The sequence below is a fragment of the Vipera ursinii genome (genome assembly GCF_947247035.1).
Source record: "Vipera ursinii genome assembly, chromosome: 3".
NCBI classification, from domain to species: Eukaryota; Metazoa; Chordata; class Lepidosauria; order Squamata; family Viperidae; genus Vipera; species Vipera ursinii.
In genome coordinates this window covers 147,637,868-147,650,150 of record NC_139516.1, presented here as the reverse complement: position 1 = coordinate 147,650,150, position 12,283 = coordinate 147,637,868, and the positions used below count along the sequence as shown (strand labels likewise).

The 12,283-nt window shown below is 41.3% G+C and overlaps 1 long non-coding RNA gene across 1 annotated transcript; it reads right to left on the bottom strand.

Moving 5' to 3' along the window:
• Positions 1-8,157: 8,157 nt before the first annotated feature.
• Positions 8,158-11,906, bottom strand: LOC310639193. Its single transcript, XR_014492253.1, has 3 exons — positions 11,718-11,906; positions 8,749-8,831; positions 8,158-8,362 (listed from the first exon to the last, which is right to left on the bottom strand). It is a non-coding gene; the product is annotated as an uncharacterized lncRNA (long non-coding RNA).
• Positions 11,907-12,283: the final 377 nt, after the last annotated feature.

Genomic DNA, 12,283 nt, shown 5'->3' with positions numbered 1-12,283 from the left:
GGTTGGACTACTGAACATGGTAAAAGAACTTTTCTTTCAGTGATCCGGTAATTATTGTAAAGATAAGTGCCAGTCTATTAGTGTAAACTTGTCACAGGACTTTTAAAAGATGAGGAGAGGTTGGGGGAAGTTAATTTTAACGATTTTATGAAAGCTGTGTCCCTCTGTGTTAATATAATGAGAAATTATTGTGAAAAACAGCTGTGCTGTTTTTCAGTTCAGACTCATAAAGAAATCTTTTGATCAGGACAGAGTCTTTTTGATTATTTAAAGATCCATATGGACACAGGGATATATTTAAGTAGGGATGGAACTGGAATGTTTCCTAAACATCCAAATCTCCAGATACTCAAAATCTTAAAAGATACTTAGATCTCAAAACCTAAAGATAAAGCTGCCTTCTGCTGGTTCCTCTATTAAAGTTGCTATGAAAATTCCCATGATTTAGAGAAGCAGAAATATGATTATTATTTTATGAATGGCCATATAAAAATAAACAAAATGAGGCAAAGCAAAATAATTTTAAGGGTGCTAAACACATCAAACTTATCAGTATCAATCAGATAGGAAATATTTTTTAAAAGTAATCCAGACTCTGAAGCAACCTAATTTCAGACTGTTAATAACAGCCTGTCTGGAGGAAATAAAATAAAATTAATATAATTTCTTTGGAACATGCAGATGTGCTTTCTGCTAAATCTGAGGAGGAAGATAAAAACACTGTAGCCACCACTAACAATTTATGCTAATTTATTATATTTGCTTTCGTTGTTTAGGTCTGGCGCATATATGCTGCATAATTTAAAAGGCATCCAAGAGATGCAGCCATCTAAATTTGATTGGAAATTGATTTCTCCGTATTTGTACAGTGGAAAAGTGGGTACACTGCACATTTGTCTGAAGGGCAAACTGTTGTGTAAAGACCATTTGTTCTGTAAAAAGTGAAGAAAAAACTGGAGAATTGGAGCAATGAGAGGCCACATTTTAGCTGATAAGCAGAATCATTGATGAGCTCAGACAAAGAAAGAATAGCAATTACACTGATGCACACTGGGAAGATTTTCTTCTGCTGCTTTTTTTTTTACAAACATCTGCATTAAATTTTAAAAACAAACATTAAAATACAAGCTAACGTAAAGGGGGGGAAAGGGAGAGGAATAACAGGACAGATAAAAAAAGTGACCAAAAAAAATATCAAATAAATATATAACAAAAGTGATTTCCAATTTAATGTATTTCAGTGCAGAGACAATGATACAACTTTTAAAAGTTAAATAATTAATAAACTATCCTAAAAGACTAATAAACATTCTAACATATGCATATTATATTCTTCTCTTAATTTTAATCTGACACATAAGAAATTGTCTAATATGAAAACCACATTTTTTTTAAAAAACACCCATATTTATCTGGTCATATCAGATCTAATCCTCAAATCCCAAAGTTGATAATTTTGGTTGCTGTGCTCCTTGTAGCCTTATCTGGAGCAGGAAGCTTTGACAATCCCATGCCCTCATCACCTTGAAGCTGAATTACTGCAGTGCACTGGGTATCAAAATACTTTTGAAGATCACCTGGGCTCTAACTGATACAAAATACTACTTCCTGTAGGTTGGAGAGGGACAGCCACGTGACATTGATGCTATAAGTGCTGCACTGACCATCAATAGTTTTCTAAGTACCATTCCAAATTTTGTTTTTAATTCATAGAACCTTGAAGTTTGGCTCTCAAAGTCTTAAATTTTAGCAGCCCATATGAGTTTTTAATTTCCCCCCATTATCGGATAATCCCAGAGGAAAATCAACAGAGGACACTAGAAGAATGCAGCGTGCTCACACAAAAAGTGTAGGGTGCAAACAAAAAGGGCACATCTAAGAGTTAGAAAGGGGGACAAGCTTGAGTATATATAAATTACCTGGAATTGCAGAGATACCAACAAGAAAGCTCAGAATGGATACTGAATACACTATATTTAGATATGTTCAAAATAATTCATATGGCAAATACTTAGGGAAGACAGTAAATGCAAACAAGCATGGGAAGGAAATCAAGATTACTTTCTAAGATGGGCGACAAGAAAAACAGGGCTTCTTCACTCTTCTTTTGGCTCAGTCCTCTTCAACAAGAGGGTACATGTTCCACAAAGGGCCTTAAAGGTAAAGGTAAAGGTTCCCCCGCACATGCCTGCTAGTTGTTTCTAACTCTAGGGGCCGGTGCTCATCTCTGTTTCAAAGCCGAAGAGCCAATGTTTGTCCGAGGATGTCTCTGTGGTCATGTGGCAGGTATGACTAGACGCCAAAAGAGCACGGAACGCTGTTACCTTCCCACCGGAGTGGTCCCTATTTTTCTACTTGCATTTTTATGTGCTTTCAAACTGCTAGGTTGGCAGAAGCTGGGACAAGTAACAGGTGCTTACTCTGCTATGCGGCACTCGGGATTCGACCTGCCAAACTGCCGATCTTCTGATCAACAAGCTCAGCGTCCTAACCCACTGAGCCACCACGTCCCTGAAGGGCCTTAGCTTGACACTAATAGAAATACGATCAGAAAACCTCTGTTTACTATTATTTTAATCCTCCCAGGCCAGATGAATTGAATTTCTGAGTTTTGAAAGAACATCCTGATGAATTGGCTCAACTTCCATTTCTAAAAATTGATATATTTTTTAGAGAAGAAAAAAAGTAAAAAAGTGACTATATGAGAACAAATGTTGTCCAATAACAGAAAAAGGTTAAGACCTAAGGAACTAAAGTCCAATCTGAACATTGCTATTTGGGAGAATTCTAGAGAGAATCATACTGAGATCAATAAATAAGCACTCTGAAAACAATGTAATCGCTAGATTGAGCTGACAGACTAATTTTACTGCATTTATTCATCAGGTAATTTCACTAGCAGAATGTTATGTAGCATTTTGATTTTAGTAGAGCATTTAACAAAGTACCCCATGCTGGTCTGATTACCAAGTTAAATTAGGAGGGGGCTGGATCATATGACAAATGAATATGTAGGTTGCCCTCAAAACAATACTGGAAAGTGGTTCTTAATGGTTCTTCATCAAACTCAAAGGATACATTATGCCAGAAAGTTCAATCATGAATCTTGCACACATCAACATTTTCATTACTTTTTCATTAAATGAAAAAGTAGAATGGTAATCAAGTGTGCAGATGATATAACCATGTGGGGATAAACTCTTGTTTGGCAAGAGTACTTGTAAAAAAATGTGCTTGTTTTTTGTACAGGTAGTCCTTGACCTACAACTACAATTGAGCCTAAACTTTCTGTTGTTAAGCGAGACAGTTAAGTGAGTTTTGTCCTATTTTATGACCTTTCTAGCCACAGTTGTTAAGTGAATTATTGCAGTTGTTAAGTTAGTAGCTTGGCTGTTAAGTGATTCTGGCTTCCCCATTGACTTCGCTTGTCAGGAGGTTGCAAAAGGGGATCACATGACCCCGGCACACTAAATATGAGTCAGTTGCCAAGCGTCTTGAATTTTGATCCTGTGACGTGGGGATGCTGCAATGGTTGTAAATCTGAAAAACGGCCATCAGTGGTTTCGTAACTTCAAACAGTCGATAAGCAAATGGCTATAAGTCAAGGAGTATCTGCAGTAACTGAATGTAAACTGAAGATGAACCAACAGTGTCTGCATGGCATATTTTTAGTTGTGTATGTACAAGAGAGCAAAAGAGAGAAGAGAGAGAAGTTTTAGCTTAAATGTGGCTTGGAGGAAGGTCTTTAACAACCAGATTGTGTACTGGGGGATGTGCCACTTTCCTTGCCTTGAGTTTTTGGGCCATGTTACTTGTCATCAGTATACCTTCCTACAAAAAGGGTATTTTATGACTTGCCAGACTCATTAACAGCTATTGTATGAATGGACATTCAATAGCAGCCATTTTGGAATACTGCTATCTCCTTGGGAATATTTGCAAGAAATGGAATTAAGTCAAAACTGGTGTTTGTACCAATTGTTATGAGCACAGGCACAAAAGATGGAATATTCAGGATAATTTGAATATGCTCACATTTCTTCTGTACAGCTGACAATTTTCAAGGAACATAGTACACTGATTATTGTTCTATAACTGACTTAGGTTTGCCATACAATTCTGCTAAAAAGTACTAAAACAGTTTGACATTCTGTTCAATTTTTTTAAAGATATTCAAAATAATGTTACTAGGTACAGTAACATTGTCCTGCTTTCGGAAACAGTTAATGTCATTGGCACAAATGAAATCATCTATTTGGGGTATTGGTTAAGGATAACATTGTTCAAACTTAAGGACAGGGATCTGATTAAGATCTTCACAGAATATCACTAATATGGAACTGTCATACTCAGAAATGTTCATTAAATAGGATTTTTTTTTTTAGAAAGACCAAAAATGCATCATGATGTAAGCTTCGCCCTCACAGGCTCAGACATATAATCCACATTCACAAGGGAGAAACGTCCTCTAAGCAAAGACGGGTGTCACAGCCTTTTCCTATTACATTCTTGGTCCTTTAAAAAGACAGAGCTAAACTGGAAAGGGGAATGAAAAAAGAGCTGGCTGAATTCAGGATCAGAGCAGGGTTTACTGTCTTACCAGAATGCCCAAGAACCTCAGAAAAGCAATAAAAGTTATTTCTGAACAAATAGGCAAAAAAGGCAAACAGAAAATTTGCATGGAATGCTTTCTTTTTTTCTATGTAGAATCATTTTAAATATAATGCTTATTTTGCTGTACAAATTTAGAAACTGGGTTTGACGACAATCTGGCATCAAACCTCAAGACTGTGGATGATCATTTTATTTATAATTTTCTTGTCGTTTATATACCACAAATCTCTTGACAGGTAACTTTATTTTGCAGACCAGTGCCATCTTCTGGTCTATGTGGAGTAATTATTTCATATTTTCTTGTCGAATTTTGTTTACTGTAATTGCTGACCCCGATTAAAGCCAATGCATAATTTGTTTTCTAACAAACCCCAACCAACTAAAAATACAAACTAAGAGAGAAAAGAGACAAAGTTTGATTTTGTTTATCTTTAGTGAATTTGGTATGTCTTCCAAAGATGGAAGGAGACTGAAACCTCTAGATTAGGGGTTGGGAACCTTAAACACTCAAATTGCCACTTGGACCCGTTTCCCACAGAAAAGAAAACACTGGGAGCCACGAAACCCTTTTGACATCTAAAATGAACACTGCATATATTGTTTTTTACCTTTATGCTATGTATAAAAAAACTATAGTAGGTTGTATTCATGAAGTCAATGAACTGCCACAAAGAAAACAAGTTTTTATTTCTGCATGCAACAAAAACATATTGAACTCCCCAAAAAAGATGCTGGGTCAAAGGTTACTTCCAAATAAAATACTCAATGTCTATTTGAGTCCTCCTCGTATTTATGAAATAAAAAGCCGGTGCAAACTATAAAAACTACAAATAGAAAAATAGAAAGGAAAAAAATTGTGGGGGGTGGGAGGGGGAAACAAAAGGACAGGAGAAAGAGGGGGGGGAAAAAACCTTTCTCCTTCATCCCAACAGGTAAAAACTATTTTAGTAGCTTATCTACCGTCTTTAGATACAGCATAATTATCCCCATACCTCATCTCTTAATTAAAAAAATCAAAATATTTCATTAAATGTTCTTTACTAAAAGTCCAGTAAAGACAACCACATATATTTATATTCTCTCTCCCTCCCTCCTTTCCTCCCTTCCCCCCTCTCTCTCCCTGTCTCCCTCCCTCCCTCTCCGCCCACTCATTCATTAATCCGCTCCAAGCACCCGCATGTGCCCACACAGACAAGTTTTTCTATCTTGCTCTTGCGGAGAGGAGGGAGGAGCAGGAGGAACCGGCCCAAGCGGAATGGGACAAATGAACACAGCTGCCTTAAGATGCCCGCTGCATCTCAGGCACCCCATCACGGCTGACACACCACGGACATTCTAATTGGGCTGGCTCTCCACTGGTGCTTGTCTCCTGCTCTTGATCTGCCAGTCCTTTCCCCACTCAGTGTGTGTGTGTGTGTGTGTGTGTGTGTGTGTGTGTGTGTGTGAGAGAGAGAGAGAGAGAGAGAGAGAGAGAGGGGGGGGGGCTCAGTAAGCACAAGGCGCGCATCACCAGGGAAGCCCAAAGAGCGCATGGGGTGGGGGGAGGATGACTTACAGAACAAGCGAGCGAGGCAGAGAAGTGACGATCAAGCAAAAAGGAGAAGCTACATAAGCTGGGCTTCGCCCTTCTGCCGCTTGCAAAACAGCACTGAGCCTGAACTTCTGGTGAACTGGGGCGCTGTGGCACAAAAAGTGTCCCAAAAAGCCGTGGCACCTCCAAGTCTATTGGTTTACTGGCGAGCCACCACGTCTCTTACCCTTGCTGCGTCTGCTGTGGAAACCTGTTTGTGTCTGTCTCTCTCTCTGCCACTCAAAGCCATCCTGCAGCTCGATTCTTGAAGCGGTTCAGTTGGCCCCTTCATTGCCAAGCGTCCCCATGGAAGTCAATGGAGGTCTGGGGCGACTCCACTTGGCTGAGTTTGGACAAAAGATCTGGCGAGGTCCTGTTCCAACCATCACTACTATGGCCAGGAGAGACCCGCATTCTGATTAGCCAGTCCTCCTGCTCGGTGGTCTGTGTTGCCGCCAAAGCTGAGGAGGAGGCGGCGGTGGCTCACTGGTAAACCAACGGATTTGGAGGTGCTGCGGCTTTCTGGGACACTTTCTGTGCCACAGCGCCCCAGTTTGTCAGAGGTTCAGGCTCAGTGCTGTTTTGCGAGCGGCAGAAGAATGAAGCCCAGTTTATTCTCCTTGCTTGATCGTCACTTCTCTGCCTCACTCGCTTGTTCTGTAAGTCACCCCCCCCCCGAAAAAATTGCTTGGTGATGCACAGGAGCGGCAGGCCCACGCGGGCAGTACCCAGCCCCTTGCGCTCTTTTGGCTTCCCTGGAGACACTAGACAATAGAAGAAGAGGACCGAGGACGAGGAATCATCCTAGCATCTGCTCTGGTTCACTTGTCTCCAAAGGAGACGAGCGCCGGTGGAGAGCCTGCCCAATAAAAATGTCCACAGTGTATCAGCTTGTTGGAGAAGAGCTGGCCAGGTGAACAGAAGATCAGGGAGAGAGAGAGAGGGATGAGAAGCGCAAGTGCCTCTCTCTGTCTCTGCAAATGGCGGAGGAGGACTGGAAGCCGCAGTAGAAGGCTAAAAGAGCCACATGCGGCTCCAGAGCTGCGGGTTGCCGACCTGTGCTCTGGATACATAACCCACTGCTATTTGGCCCAAAGACAACTTTGCGACATTATTTCCACTTTTGAGCTTTTTAAGCTTACATACTGGGATTGGGGGAGGATGACTGGAAGATAAGTGATGGCAGCAACAAATATCGTATTTTCCGGCGTATAAGACGACTTTTTAACCCATGAAAATCATCTCAAAAGTTGGGGGGTCGTCTTATACGCCCAGTCGTCTTATACGCCGGAAAATAGTACATAAATCAATCGAGTGCCCCCGTTCTTGCAAAGCAACTTCAAGCCTCCTTAGTCCAGTCCCCCCTCCAACGTGACTCTCCCTTCCCACCCACAAGAGCCTCTCACCCCCTTCCCCTCCCCCTTGCAAACGCCAGACCCCGGGAGCTCTTGTGTCTATTCCAAAGGGTGGGTGGAAGGAAAAGCCCCTTTCGGCTCTGGCTTGGCTGCAAGTCAGCGAGCCCGGGAAGGCACGCCCTCCCCTCTCACTGTGGAGGAAGCAGGGCAGGCTGGCATCTGGCGGGAGCCGGCAGGGCAGTCCTGCGCACGTGCGCGCTCCCCGGCTCCTAAGGAGCGCTCCTTAGCAGCCGGGGAGTGTGCGCGTGTGCAGGACTGCCCTGCCGGCTCCCGCCCGACGCCGGACGGCTCCGCCGATGCTGCCTCAAGAGGGAAGAGCGTGAGGCGCCTGCCATGGCTCCCCGAGGACTCCTTAGCAGCCGGGGAGCGCGTGTGTGCGCAGGACTGCCCTGCCGGCTCCCGCCAGACGCCAGCCTGCCCTGCTTCCTCCACAGTGAGAGGGGAGGGTGTGCCTTCCCGGGGTCGCTGATTTTCCGGCGTATAAGACGAAAAATCTTTTATGTAAAGAACTAGTTGTATTGAATATAATCGTTTCTATTTATAAAGCTGAATGAATGTAGCAATGATTATAAGGCTGCCTGGAGCAGAGGTCTACTTTATTATGGAAAATTTTGACCATTTAATCTGGGGAACTGAAGATGAAAGCGCAGCCTATTAACACTGTGTTTTCTGAGAAAATCTAATGAATAGTAGTTTGGGCTGGTCCAGAAGCAATTACTCTGATTTGCAAATGTCACCTCTGACTTCATTTAAATGTAACCATCTGTGGAGAGAGATATGGAAATGATTTAAAATTAAAATAACATTATTTAGAGCTGGAGCTATAAGAGGAACTCAAAGAGAAGTCCATTATTAAAATAACCACTTTGCCTGGAAAATGAGAGACATTAGAAAACAAATTATATTTTCTAGTATCTAAGGCATGGTAGAGAATTGTATTACATAAATATCAAGCATCCCATCTTATATTAACTGTGCTACATTTTGAGCTACCAAATAAGTGCTTTATTTTTTTAAAAAAAAAATACAAATATGCCAAAAATCAGAAGCAGGTATTTGAGACTCATATATTGGTAGGAAGACAACTCTAAATCCTGGGAATCACCTTACCTTCCCCACCTCTTCCTTCTTGTTGTAATTCCAACTCACCTGCTCGTCTAATTATGCAGACTGGGTAAGGAAATAGATATGCTTCCTTCATTTATCTTGTGTACTTTCTTTCTTCTGAATGGCTAGAAACATAAGTCCAGGAGAAAAGTACAAGTAAATGGATTCTATAATGAGAAATAAAACAGAATTTTTATTGACTAAGAAAAAGAGTATCCAGCAATTCTTCTTATATGATTGCAGTGCATCAGTTTCAGTTGGTTGATTTCCTAAGATAGCAGAAATGAGGGCCCCATCTATGCTTCAGGACTTGGCTTAACAAGGTTGATTTCATTATTAGGACTGTCCTTCCTGATATCTATATGCGAAGGCAGGATGCCTTCATATTTAAAGAAGGCAATTGTTAGATCTCTTTTGAAGAAGCTTAACCTGGATCCCTTAGTGCACAGGTCTGCAACCCACGGCTCTGGAGCCACATGCGGCTCTTTCAGCCATCTCCTGTGGCTCCCAGTCCTCTGCCATGTGCAGTCCCCCAAAAAAAAGTGGGACTAAGAAAGTTCAACCAATCAATTCAAATATGCAGGGTAGGTGCATATCTCGCCTTGGCTCCACTCTTCAGTCAAATCCTATTTTGCACTTGCATGCATGTACGCGCAAGCGCACACATTTTTTGCGGCTCCCAGTTTTTCCTTTTGTGAGGGAACCGGTTCCGAGTGGCTCTTTCACTGTTTCAGGTTGCTGACCCCTGCCTTAGTGATAACTCTAGGTTGGTCTCCAGTCTACCTCATCTGTTTCAAGTTGTCTCAGAAGAAAAATGGTTTCCTATACCCACTTTGGAAGAATTGGTGATTAGGAAGCAGCATTTAGAATGGAATAGAGCAATTAAGCAGTTCAAAATTGCAAAAGCCATGTGCCAAGTTTATATACTATAACCACAGTTATTAAACCTATATCAGAAAATACTATGAGAAGTGGCAGATTAAGATTTAAATTGCTGAGAGAAATATTAACCACCACAGACATATTGTAGACATCACCTTGGTAGCTGGAAATAAGGAAGATTTAAGAAATCTCTTGCTGAAGGTTAAAGTTGAAAGTGCAAATGCCATTTTGATGCTCAGTATATATATATTTTTAATTAACTGCTCATATCAATTTTGTGCATATAGTTGTAAATTAGTGTAAGAACTGACTTTATCTTTCTCAGCTCAAAACTCCAGAGATATCTGGATCTTTGGAGAAAGATTTTAATAGATAACAGAATTTTAAAGCATAGTCAGATCGTACTGCCAACAAAAGTGTATAAGGTCAAGGTTTGGGGTTAATAATGGTTGGATACTAAATGAGAATCACTGATACGAGAGGAGATCCAGTGTAGTGGTTAAGGTGCTAGACTGACACTGGGGAGACTGGTTCTAGTCCTCTCATAGCCACAGAAGCTCACTAGTTGACTATGGGTCACTTTCACTCAGCTCCACCTATCTGGTTGTAGGAGGAAATAGGGAGAGGAGACTTAAGTTCTTGAACTAAACTAACGTTTAACCACTGCATAACCTCTTATTCTAAAAAAAACATAATATCTATAGCATGGTACAGACTATATCTATGAATGAGGTAATGCCAGGTGCAGAGATATAGAACAGTTCACAGGAAGGGCATTTCATTAATGAGCTAGTTTCTCACATATTTTGTTTTGCCTATTGTTGGAAAAGCTTTGCAAACCAGCTCCTTGGCACAGACATGTCATGGCAAAACACAGTATACAAATATGTTGTCTGTCGCAAGGAACATTGCATGTTTACTCCTGTAAGTATTTATGTTTAATAAAGTTTGTGAGGATCATAGTGGCTTTCATCTCCTCTTGGAAATCTTTCATGGATGTTGGCTCCTGAAGGCATTTGGGCATTAAACTGCTCCTGAACAAAAGATGAATACATCCAATACAAATACAAATAAAAAAAATTTTTTTTTTGGAAAATCCAGTACTAATAATGAAAGTCAATTTCATAACATGATTAGATACAGTACAGGTAGTCTTCGACTTACAACAGTTCATTGAGTGACCAAAGTTACAACAGCACTGAAAAAAGTGGCTTATGACCTTTTTTACATTTAAGACTGTTGCAGCATCCCCATGGTCATGTGATCAAAATTCAGACACTTGGCAACTGATTCATATTTATTACGGTTGCAATGTTCCAGCATCATGTGATCAACTTTTGCACCCTTCTGACAAGCAAAGTCAAAGGGGAAACCAAATTCACTTAACAACCTTATTACTAACTTAACAACTGCAGTGATTAACAACTGTGATGGGAAAGATCATAAAATGGGGCAAAAAGTCATCTAACAACTCTCTCGCTTAGCAACAGATATTTTGGACTCAACTGTTGTCATAAGTTGAGGACTACCTATACTAACACTGATATTATGAGCAGGAGTTTACAAAACTCAAATAATAAGTTGCCGAGTGATAAATATGGCAAATCAATTGCCCAAAGGGTCACAAAGAACTGGAAATGCCATTCTGGGAAAATCTGAATTAAGAAAAGTGAGACACAAGTTGCATGGAGGTACACTAGTTGTAAATGTAACACACTTCGTTAGAATTAAAGGGCAAGTATGAAGAATCATGCACACAGCTTGTGTAATAGAAAAGGATGGAATACAGACTAATTACTTTAAAAAAGAAAATCAAGAACACCTGAACTGTTATCAGACTCTGTCTCACAGGCTCACAGAAGATACTAATAAGCAGGCATATACATAGAATGAAGGCTACTGCTAAGCTTGTAAGCCGCCCTGAGTCTTCGGAGAAGGGCGGGATATAAATGGAATAAAAATAAAAATAAAATAAATAAATTTCTAAGAGCTCTTTAAGGCAGGTTTCACAGCCAGATCTGTGGACACTACAACTCCCAGAATTCTCAGAGGTCACACTGTCCCATTGGAGACTGTGGGAGTTGTAGTCCCAGCACAACACAGCACAACACAAGCAATGGGCAACTTACGTCTTCAAGAAGCACCGTTGTCGCAGCTGAGGGGCAAATCAATTTGTGAGGAAAGGTTTTTCTTCACCTCAAAGCCATCTGCAACGCTCGAAAGACAATATTAAATGCAAACAAATCAATAGAAATGCAATGGAAGAGAAGAACTAACGCACACCAACAACCACAAAGAAGGTGGGGAGGGAAGGAGGGGAGGGGAAAGGAGCGCGCGAACAGGAGAAGCAGCTCCCGCTATTTCTCCACAAATGGGGAAGGTTTGAAGAAGCAGCTCCTGCTATTTCTCCACAAATGGGGAAGGTTTGAAGAGAGCCGCCGCCGCCTCTTCAGCCCTTAATTCTCCCGCAGGCTTCCGATTTGAAGCGGCGTCGGTTGCAGCCCGGCGTGCCCGGCTTCTTTCCCGGGAAAACCAGCGCCGATCGTCTTCCCGGTGCCAGCGCTACGTTATTGTAGGAACGACCGCCGCTTCCTCCTCCTCCTCCTCCTCCTGCTAAGTGCAGCAGCGTCTCTGGCTGGCCACTACCGAGCTGCATTGCTGTAGGAGCGCGCAACAACACTCAGGCGCCAGCCGG